Genomic DNA, 11,222 nt, shown 5'->3' on the forward strand with positions numbered 1-11,222 from the left:
TCGAAGAACAAGAAAAGAAGCAGATACCAAGCCAATGTTGTTGAAGAAGGATCTCAAAAGAAGACTAATTTCGGAGAACTGGATATAAGGGACTTACACTACTAATTCATTTTATCTAATATTTAGTTTTTTTATTTTTTTATTTTTAGTATTTGTAGGTTTAACATATATTGGAAAAACATTTTTATTTGTTGTTAAGGTTATGAGGTATCCCTCAAGCATCCCTCACCAACCTCCAAAGATAATTATCTTTTTACCATTTTCAAATTTGGTTTTACTTACTTATCAAGTGTTGTATCCCGTGAGTATGGACTCACGTAGAAGTCTGAAATGTTGGGTTAAGTAAACTTTATAAACAGGTTATTCCTCTCTTATCTAAATTTCTCCCCACCTGTACCGATTCATTATTTAAAAATTATCTAGTTTTGTTTGCATTAAATACTAATCACATTTCCACTCATATTTTCCTTGTTTAGGAAAAACTTGCTGAAGACTCAAGGAAGAAATGCCTCACAAGACAAAGCATTGGAATTACAAGGTTTGTTAAGAAACAAGAGGTATGTTTTAAACTACAATTGTTTTCTCTCTTCATATTCATTCTTGATAAACTATTACTAACATCATTGTATCTAGCTTTCTTTAATCTTAACAATTCTTGATTGGGTGATTCATCATTAGATAAATCTACCCTCCTCGTATCTTTGATTACTCTTGTGGAACCCTAGAAAGGTTCTTTGTGAAAAACACTAACTTAAGGGTATGTCAATGAGAATGTGTGGTACCCTAACCTACTTAGGGTTATTGTTGAAGTCAAATGAAAAATGCTTGATGCTTTCATGATGTCATGTTTGGGGTTTTGATAGGGTTATGGAAACCTTGACTTATTAGGGTTGAATGGTCATGTCTAAGATCCTGAACCTTTGAAGTATTTGTAATTTATGGTTTTCTATGTTTTGTGTTGAAACCCTAGATCATTAGGATTGGCAGGGTGTATAAGCAAGACCCTTATAATGTCCTAAAAATGAAATCCTTGGCAGGTGTATGTTTTGATGAGGCTCATTAATAGGTAAAATATATGGGTCTTAATTCTACTCTCCAGCTTATTATAATCAATTTTTCTCACATTTACTTACATATTTAATTATATTTTTCTTAGTGAGAAGGGTAAAAGTGAGATGTTATGTCATGTCACCTAATATGCATTAATTGCATGAAGTGGAGCAGTTTTTGGCTAATTTAAGTGAAGGAACTCAAAGTGGACAAACAAGAGGGGTTTTAGGAGATTTGGTCTCCCTCCTTAACTCCTCAGTCATTCAAAGATTCCTCCACCAGATCTCATTAGCTCGGAGTTACAAGAAGTCAAGCCAACTGAGTTCATTGGCATCCAAGCCAGTGACAGTTGAAGACAAGTCAATCTCGAGTTTGGGAGCCAATCCTCACTGATTTTTAGGAAGTTGTTGGTATCTTCAATTTGTATAAATAAGAAGGCCAAGGGCCTCATTAGGATTCGAATTTTTGTTGTAGTCAAGAGGAAATTTGAAGCTAAGATGTTGTGATTGTTACTCTTATGTTATTTTCGACATTTTGATGATAATGGAAAGGTTTACCTTGATCTAGCACTAAGTTGACTTAGAGGGTTGAATCTCTTGGGTTTTCCTGCTTTACTTAATTTACAAGTATTTGAATGATTGTTTAGTTTTGCTTCCATTAGTTGAAGATTCGATCAATGGTACAGTAGTGAAAGAGAATAATTCAAAAAATATTGTGACAGTGGCCTCTTCCTCATCTCCCTCATGGGATCATGGTTTGAGGGCCCCACTCTCACAACCCCAAAAACAAATTTATCTTTTGATCATTGCATAGCTTAGGATTCCTTGTTGAATAGATCATTGTTTATAATTTATTGGAAGCACCTATAGTTGAAATTTTGTTTCTTGAGTTTGTTGTAGTTTAAAAAGGCATTTCATTCCATATATATAGTCATTAGCCATCAATAAATCAATTTTCTCAAATTCAACTAATCTTTTCCATATTTATATGAAGTTATGCATAAATGAAGAGAATAACATGTGTTGTTGCAGGATTTGTTTATCTGCAGGGAGGAACTCATTCCCCCAGCATCATCAAAGCCTTCTGCATCTACTACCAAGGCCTACCAACCCCTAATCTAAATTTTTGTTTTATACCCACCATGGACAGCTCCACCTTGAGCAAATCCAACCATCTTGAAGTGTTGGGCTAAGCCTTGGGCACTGTGCACCTTCCATACACCTTATTCCACCATCATACATCTTCCCAACACTTCATTTCACCTTCCCTACCTTCCTATAGCCTTCATCTAGTTTCTTGTAGAAAACCAGGACATCTTGTAGTAAACAAGAAAACCCTGTAGCAGCCTATTTTAACCTGTTTTGAGGAGAAATGTTGATCTAAGCATAGGATAGGCCCTCCACTTGAATTCCATGCCCCTTAATGCCACTTTGGACCAACTTTCCCATGCCTTTATCCCCTGCAAAATATCAGATTGGTTAGCTTAGCATTTACATTTCTAAATTGAAAATCCAAAGACTATTTTTCTGCAATTTTAACAGCAAATAGCTAGTGCATGCATACATCAGTCATAGCAGTGTTAGGATAATTTCCATGCCTACTTAGTCCAGATAGCTAGGTGAAATAATTCCAAGTTAGATTAGTTCTCTTCTGCAAGTAATGTGTGTCAATTCTTACCTAGATAATTTCATGTCATTTCATATCACTTTTCATTCAGCACTTTCATTTTCCTAAAATAGTTAAGCATTTACTTTCTGTATTAAAGATAGCTTTACATTCACTATCATTAGTCAAACTCCTTCTAGTCAATAGAAGATTGGTTTGAAAAACCTAGTATTCTATCGCCCCAGTTGAAAAGTGACAAGAGTAGATCGTTCATCTAATGTTCATATAGCACTGTCACCTCCAAGTTTGTATGAACCCCAGGTTGATAAAGTAAAGTTCGTAGCCCTAGAAGTTGAAGCATCATTACTGCAATATTGGGGCTCATCACGTTTTGGCACCATTTTTAGGGAGGTGTCTAAGTAGTTGCAATTTCTTCTTTCCTTTCTATTTGACATTCAGTAAGTAGTCACAATTTCTTCTTTCTTTCTATTTTGCAAGTAATTCAGAAAAAAACCTATAAAAAATCAAAGAACATTTCTTTCATGCCTCGTAGGAGTAGAGACAATTTAGGAAAAAAAATCTGAATACCCCCACACCATCATACATCCAACCTTCCCTCTTCTTCAGTGGCTACCAGCTTCCCTCTCTAACTATATGGGAGTTGGAGGACCCATTAGGCGAACAACCAGAGATTTTTGAAGAGCCTATTGGGGAAGAAGAATAAGAAACCCTTCCACATACTTACAACATGGTTTAAAACATAAATGAAGGTGCTTTCCCCATTAGGAAAACCAATGGAGATGCCAAGATGAAAAACATAAGCTCCTCTTCCCTTCCTCACTTCCATGTCTTAACCTTAGAAGACCCAGATACCTTTTTGTTTGAGTTTGTTGTCATCTGCAGAACCTATGATCATACCTCTAATGACCAGAAGTTGAAATTGTTCCCATTTACCCTTAAGGATGCAACCTTGCACTGGTTCATAGGTTTACTTGGGGACAACATCACTAGCTGGGCTCAGATGCAACAATCCTTCAATAACAAGTATAGGTACTATTGTAGGTCCAAGGATACCAAAGAAGAAATATTCAAAATGACCTTGGGGCATGATGAATCCTTGGAAGATTATGAGGAAAGGTTCCAACTCTGCTACAAAAGGGACATATGCACCCTTGATCCCGAATCACTCAAGTTATTCCTTCTTATAGGGATCAGGGAAGATGTCCTAGAAACCCTAAACATGTTTTCTGAAGGGGACCTTTACCAGTTATCGTATGATGATATTAAAACAGTCTTCAAAAATCATTATAGGGCAGCCAGAAAGAAGAGTCGGGCTAGTTAAGCTTTGGCTAGTTCATCCTCCTCCAACACCTCCATCAAAAGTCAAATTGGGAACATGTTGGAAGAATTTAAGAGTGGGATGTTGCATACCCTTGCTTTGAAAATGGACACCATGCAATTCAAGAGGAAGCAGGAGGAAGTAGAAAGAGCCTTAGTTGTATTTTTCCCTAGATGCACTAGGAGGCACCCTAGAATGAATGTCCATTAAATCTTATAGAGATATTCTCTGTCTATGAGGAAAACCACTCCACAGACAAGTGTGATTCTCTACCTGGATTGAAAGTTGTGTATCAAGGAACTAAAGGTGTGACTGAACAACTCAGTTATATCAATCAAAGGAGGCCTCAAATATCTCAACCATACCAGCAGGGCATGCAAGGGGTGCCCTATTCATATTACAACCCTAACCAAAATGCATTTATTCTCCCTTGGTGTCCTTCTGCCCATCCTTCATGGTCCACACCTTCCCCCTGGTCTTATGCACCTCAATTCGATTCCCAATCTGCCAATCAATCATTTTAGCCATATACTCCCCCACAACATTAGTGGAATACACCATCACAGGGGTGGAGGCCCTCATTCATCCAATCCCTAGACTTACTGCCTCCACCACCATCTCAACCACAGCTCCTTCACCCTACTCCACCTAAGCAACCTCAAATGCCTACTCAGCCAAATATGAACCTGAATAACAAGCAGGCACAACAGGTCTATAGTGGAGAGACATCCTACCCTACCTATGCTATGGAAATTCAAGAAACCAACCTCGGGTCTAGAAGGGTGCTTCCAGATAACCATCCTCCATCTCCACTTGAGGATCTTGAAGAGGAAAAGGAAGAGAGTGTTCCTCAAGCCAATCCACCTCCTTTTCCTAAGATACTAATCCATCCTATCTAGTACACCCCAGAAGAGACTAAACTTTTGGGTGAATTGAAAAACTTGTGTGTTAAAATCCCACTCCTCCAAGCTATCAAGGATGTCCCCATCTACAACAATTTAATCAAGGAGAAATGCTTCAAACATCCTAGAAGGAGAAAGAAAGACACCCCTACCATTAATGTCATTGGTCATTTGTCTGAATTAATTTTGGGGAGAGTGTTTTGCTCGAAGTATCTAGACCCTAGAAGTCTTTTGGTAGATGTGCACATTGATGGAATCATTGTCCCCATTACCTTGATTGCTCTTGGGGCTGCTATCAATGTGATGACTAAGGAGACCATGATTAAACTGAATCTCTAAGAATCATCAAGGAAGACCACAATAGTCTTGCAACTTCAAGACAAATCCACAGTATCTCCTGAGGTATTTCTTGAGGATGTGATGGTCTCCATTGATTCCTGGGAATACCTTGTTGACTTCTTAGTTCTCCAACCTAAGACCAAATTCAATGGTTATCCTTTCATCCTTGGAAGGTCATCGCTAGCCACTTCTAATGCTTACATAAGTTGTCAGGCTGGGAATATGACATTAAAAATGGGCATTTGTCCAAACAATTGGTCTTGTACCCTCCTGCTCAACCATCTCTAGAGCATGACTTACCCTTGTGGCTGGAAGAGGAGGAGGAATATGAAGTATACCATGCCACATATTACCCAATTTGTACCCTAGATGTTATTATAGGAGGGGGGCAACCTAATGAAGATGACCTAATTAATCAAATCCTCCAGAATCACCCCCCCAACACCATGTCTCTTGATGATTTCGTCAAGAAAACTAAAGACAACCCTTGGACTGATTTGTGCCTAGCTGACTCAAGTCCTACTCATGTCAAGATGATAGAATTTGGTCCAGCTAAAACATTGAAAATCAACCCCTCTCTCTCTACACATAAGGAAAAGGAGTTATGTGACATGTTAAGAGAGCATTTGGATGCCTTTTCCTGGAGTTATAAGGAAATTAAGGGATTTCACCCTTCAGTGTGTACTCACCACATTTACATCAAGGAAGGTTGCAAGCCAGTGTGCCAACCTTAGAGGAGAATGAACCCAGCCCTCAAAGACATAGTTAAAGAAGAACTACAGAAGTTGTTGGATGCAGGGTTCATTTACCCCATCTCAGATAGTGAGTGGGTGTCTCCTCTAGTTATGGTCCCAAAGAAGAATGGAAAATGGAGGATCTATGTGGACTACAGAGAGTTAAACAAAGCCACTAAAAAAGACCATTTCCCTCTACCTTTCATTGATCAAGTCTTGGATGGTCTTACATGGAAGAATTTCTTCTCTTTCTTGGATGGATTCAGTGGTTACAATTAGATCCAAATCAGCCCAGAGGACCAAGATAAAACCACATTCACTTTTCCTTGGGGTTCCTTTTCTTATAGGGTCCTTCCTTTTGGATTATGTAATGCCCCTTCCACTGTTCACAGGGCAATTATGGGCATCATTGCAAAGCTCGTCCATGACTCTGTAGAAACCTATATGGATGATTTCACTCCCTATGGGTTTGATTTCCTGGAGGCTCTCTCTAACTTGGGGAAAGTATAAAATAAGTGAATTTAAATGAACCTATCCCTTAGTCCTGAGAAGTGTGAGTTCTTGATTAATGCGGGGATTGTTCTAGGTCACTCAATATCCTAGGAAGGAATAGAAGTGGACCCAAATAAAATTGTTATCATAAAGAGGGTCCCTACTCTTCAGAAGTAGAGGGATGTCAGAAGTTTCTTAGGCTTAGATGGATACTATAGGAGATTCATAAAGGATTTCAACAAAGTAGCCTCACCATTTTTTGGACTACTGGCCAAGGAATCTGAATTTTTCTAGTCAGAAAGTTGCCAAGAGGCCCTAGAAACCTTAAAGGACAAGTTGACTACTGCACCCATACTCCGAGGCCCAAATTGGGCTCTTCCTTTCCACATCCATGTTGATGCCTCTGACAAAGCTATAGGAGTAGCCCTAGGCCAGATAGATGACAATTTTCCTTATGTCATTTACTTCATTAGCAAAAAAATTCCAAGGCTAAATTGAAATATACTGTAACTGAAAAAGAGCTCCTAGATGTTGTCCATTCCTTGAACAAATTTAGACACTACATCACTGGTTACTAGACCTTAGTACATACTAACCATGCTACTATTAAATATTTGATGAACAAGCCTGATGTGAATTCCTGAATTATTAGATGGTTTCTTTTATTACAACAGTTTTATCTAACTATCACTGATAAGCCTGGTAGAGAAAATGTAGTTGCAAATTTTTTGTCTAGACTTGCTTTGCCTACAGGTGAGGAAGGAATGGTTGATTATCAGCTACCAGATGAGCATTTATTTGCTATTTCATTTCTCTTGCCATGGTTTGTTGACATAGCCAACTACCTAGTGGTTGCACAGTTCTCTCCAAATCCGTCCTCCTAGGAAAAAAGTAGAATTGTAAGAAAGAGCGCCCCATTCACTTGGATTACGTGCAATCTCTTCAATCTAGGCCCCTATCAAATTTTTATGAGGTGTGTTATGGAGGTGGAAGTCTTTGATATCCTTCTAGATTATCATATTGGGCCTTGTGGAGGTCACTTTACATCCAAGAGAACAACCTTCAAGGTATTGCAAGCTAGCTACTACTAGCCCACTCTCCACCAAGATGTAAGAAGATACAACAATCGATTTGATCAGTGCCAAATAATGGGGAAACCTACTCCCAAGGATGAAATGTCTTTGCATGCTTAGGTGACTCTTGAGCCATTTGACAAGTGGGGCATGGATTTCATTGGTCCCATTGATCCACCATCAGGGCAGAAAAAGTATAGTTGTATGCACTGATTATTTGACAAAGTGGGCTAAGACCAAGGTTGTCAAGGTAACAACAGAAGAGAAAGTGGTTGATTTCTTAAGGGATAATATATTCTACAATTTTGGGTACCCTAGAGAACTAGTCACTAATCAAGGAGCTCAATTCACATCACACCTGATTGAGAATTTGTTGATGAAGCATAAGATCAAACACAGGAAGTCAACTACTTATCATCCTCAGTCAAATGGACAAGTAGAGGTTACTAACAGAGCATTGGAAGGCATTCTCACCAAGGTTGTGAGTAGTAGTAGAAAAGATTGGGCTGACAGACTAGTGGAGGCCACTTCGGCCTATAATACAACCTAGAAGACAACCACTGGCTTCACCCCTTATGAATTTATCTATGGAAAGAAGTTTATTCTCTCCATTAAGTTTGAGTACAACACTTTGTGAATGGAAACACAGTTGGAATTGGATGTTACAAAGGCATAGTAGGAGAGGCTTCTCCAGCTCAATGGTTTAGATGAATTTAGGATGCAAGCCCTCCTACACATTGAATTTGTTCAAGTACAGAGAAAGGTTTAGCATGAAAAAAACATCAAGGGAAAGGCTTTTGAAGAAGGATATTGGCTCTGCTATATAACTCCAGGTTCAAGGAATTCAAATCAAAATTGATGACTAGGTGGCTGGGCCCACATCTGATAGAAAAGTTCCATGAAAATGGGGCTATGAAAATCAGGACCATTGATCAAGAAGGTATCCCCTTTATTGTTAATGGATATAGATTGAAAGCCTATAAAAGACCTATGTCAAGAGAGGAATTCATCAGTACCATCAATAAGGAAGTGAATGTGTGGAAGTGTCCGAGCTTCTAGCTCACCAAATTCTTGAATACTATTTTTATTTTTGAAAAAGAAGAAAAAAGAAAAAGAAAAAAACAATAAGGGACCTAGGTGAAAACCTCTATGAGGCACCTAAGGCCAACATTTGGGTTGAAAACCTCATTGAGGTAGCTCGGGAGTGAAAAAAGGAAAATAAAAAGATCCTTGGGCGAAAACCTCCCTTGAGGCTCCTAGGGCGGGAAAACAAGCTGAAAAACTCCTTTGAGGCGACCTGTGTGTCTTTCACAAAAAAAAAAGAGAGAGACAAAAATAGAAAAAAAAAACAAAAACAAAATGCCATGGAAGGTACCTCAAACCTGCCCACTAATAAAATTTTGTGTTTTTTTAAGGTTTTTAAAGACAACAAAGGACTCAGAGTTGAAGGGACAACAAGCCAAGAACCACACCAATTCTTCCTCCATTCACTTCACATCTTCCATGCCTACCATGTCTCCATCATCCATCCTCACTTCCAGGCATCAAAAACCAATTTTTATTATTATTTCTAGTTTCTACAGGGTTTCCTGTAGTTACTACAGCAAGATCCTGTAGTACTACAAGGTTTCCTGTAGTTACTACATGAAGATACTTCAAACCTACCCACTGATAAAATTTTGTGTTTTTTGAAGGTTTTTAAAGACAGCAAAGGACTTAGAGTTCAAGGGACAACAAGCCAAGAATCACACCAATTCTTCCTCCATTCACGTCGAATCTTCTATGCCTACCATGTCTCCATCATCCATCCTCACTTTCAGACATCAAAAACCAATTTTAATTATTATTTCTAGTTTCTATAGGGTTTCCTGTAGTTACTACAAGAAGATCCTATAATACTACAAGGTTTCCTGTAGCTACTACAAGAAGATCATGTAGTACTACAAGGTTTCCTGTAGTTACTACAGGGTGTCCTGAAACACTACAAGAAAGGAGTATTGATTGGAAAAAAAATGATGCAAACCTATTCTAGTTGAAAATGAGGACCCTACACCTCACCATCTCTCACCCAACACCATCTCATGACTATAACCACCTTTGTGTCCATTAAAAAAAAATGAAAAAATACAAAAAAGAGAGTCCAAGGGACATGTCATCAATGGCCTCACTCACCTATCACTACATCTAATTCATTACCATCTCTCCACTCCTACATCACCACCCATCCCCCCTCAAGTGAAAAAAAAAAAAATAATGAAGAAAAGGAAATTACAGGGTTTCTTGTAGTAGCTACAGGATCCCCTATAGTAGCCTGTGTTATAACAACAACAGACCATTTATGCATTCTCCTTCACCACCCATGAAAATAAGGAGCTCCAAAATCTCTGCACACATTGTGACTCCTATGCAGAGCTCAGCAGCAACAGCAAAGACCAAGCACCTGCACACCACAACAAAGCAGACAACTACATCAACAAGAAGAAATCAACAAAGAGATGACCAAGGAGAGCACTTACCTAAAAAATAAAAATCACAAAAAGTCACCCTCTAGCATGCATTAACCAAGTGACGGAAGGCACAGGTATGGCATCTCATCCAAACTCTTCCTCAAGTACGATATGATAAAAGTTTTGGAATATGAAAAAGTTCATTTTTATAAGCTGGAGATGGCCATTTAATCTGGCCACCCTCAGCTCAAAGACAAAAAGTAAACTCCCAGTAAGCATGACATGTTGGAATGTCACATCAAGGAGCATTAGTTGAAAAGGTGGTCGATTTAAGCTGTGTGGGAGTGGGTGATGATTACGAGGGGAGGCTACATGATAACCAACAATGAGCCAATGGTCCCAATGAGGAAATATCATACACTTCCAGCCAACACAACGCTCCAAGGAATCGACCATAAATAGAAAAAAATCCAAACTTTCATGCACCCATCATTCATTCCGAGATCAGAGAGACCAGGGCCACATTAGAGAGCCATTAAGGAAGAAAACTATGTTTTAGCCACCGTGCAGGAAACAAAACTATAGGAACAACTATAGGAAACGCAAAGAGCTACAAGAAGCATTGGAAATTCACAAAACACTACAAGGGGGTGCCTAGGGTCCAATTGATTCAGTAATTATCCTATCCAGAGAATCATAGTGAAAGTTAGGTGGCCCATATTTCCTATGTTTTGACTTGATAGCTAGGAAAGGGAAAAGAGAAACAAATTATAATTTTCTAGTAATTACAGTGGGCTTGGTGTTTAGACATAATTTTTTGAAGTTAAAGAAAATTGTGTGGGGATAGAAAGAAAAATTGTAGCCATCCTCCAAAAATTCTAAACCATCATTCGCCCTGAAAAACACTAAAGGTAGCCCACCAAACTCCCTATAGTCAGCACCAAAGAAGAGAAATGACAGGAGGATTCAACAGGAGGGAACCCATAGACACATCCAGGATACACCTCCATCCCCCTATGGTAGAAATATTTAGAAGACTTCACTAGTTTGGGTTCTTTGAGTTTCTCAAAGGGTATGATGATGATGCAGCTCAGGAATTTTCCATGGCACTCAACCCTCAAGCTAGAACTAGTGCTACTACTGTGGTAAGAGGACTATCAATTACAATTAATCCTAAGGTAATTAGCAGAATCACTACACTTCCTCAAGGGGTGAAATGGAGAAAGGAGGATAAGGCTAGC

The sequence above is a fragment of the Pinus tabuliformis genome, chromosome 9 (assembly GCF_031772625.1).
Source record: "Pinus tabuliformis cultivar Carrire ecotype Pingquan chromosome 9, CPIR1, whole genome shotgun sequence".
In the NCBI taxonomy this organism is placed as follows: Eukaryota; Viridiplantae; Streptophyta; class Pinopsida; order Pinales; family Pinaceae; genus Pinus; species Pinus tabuliformis.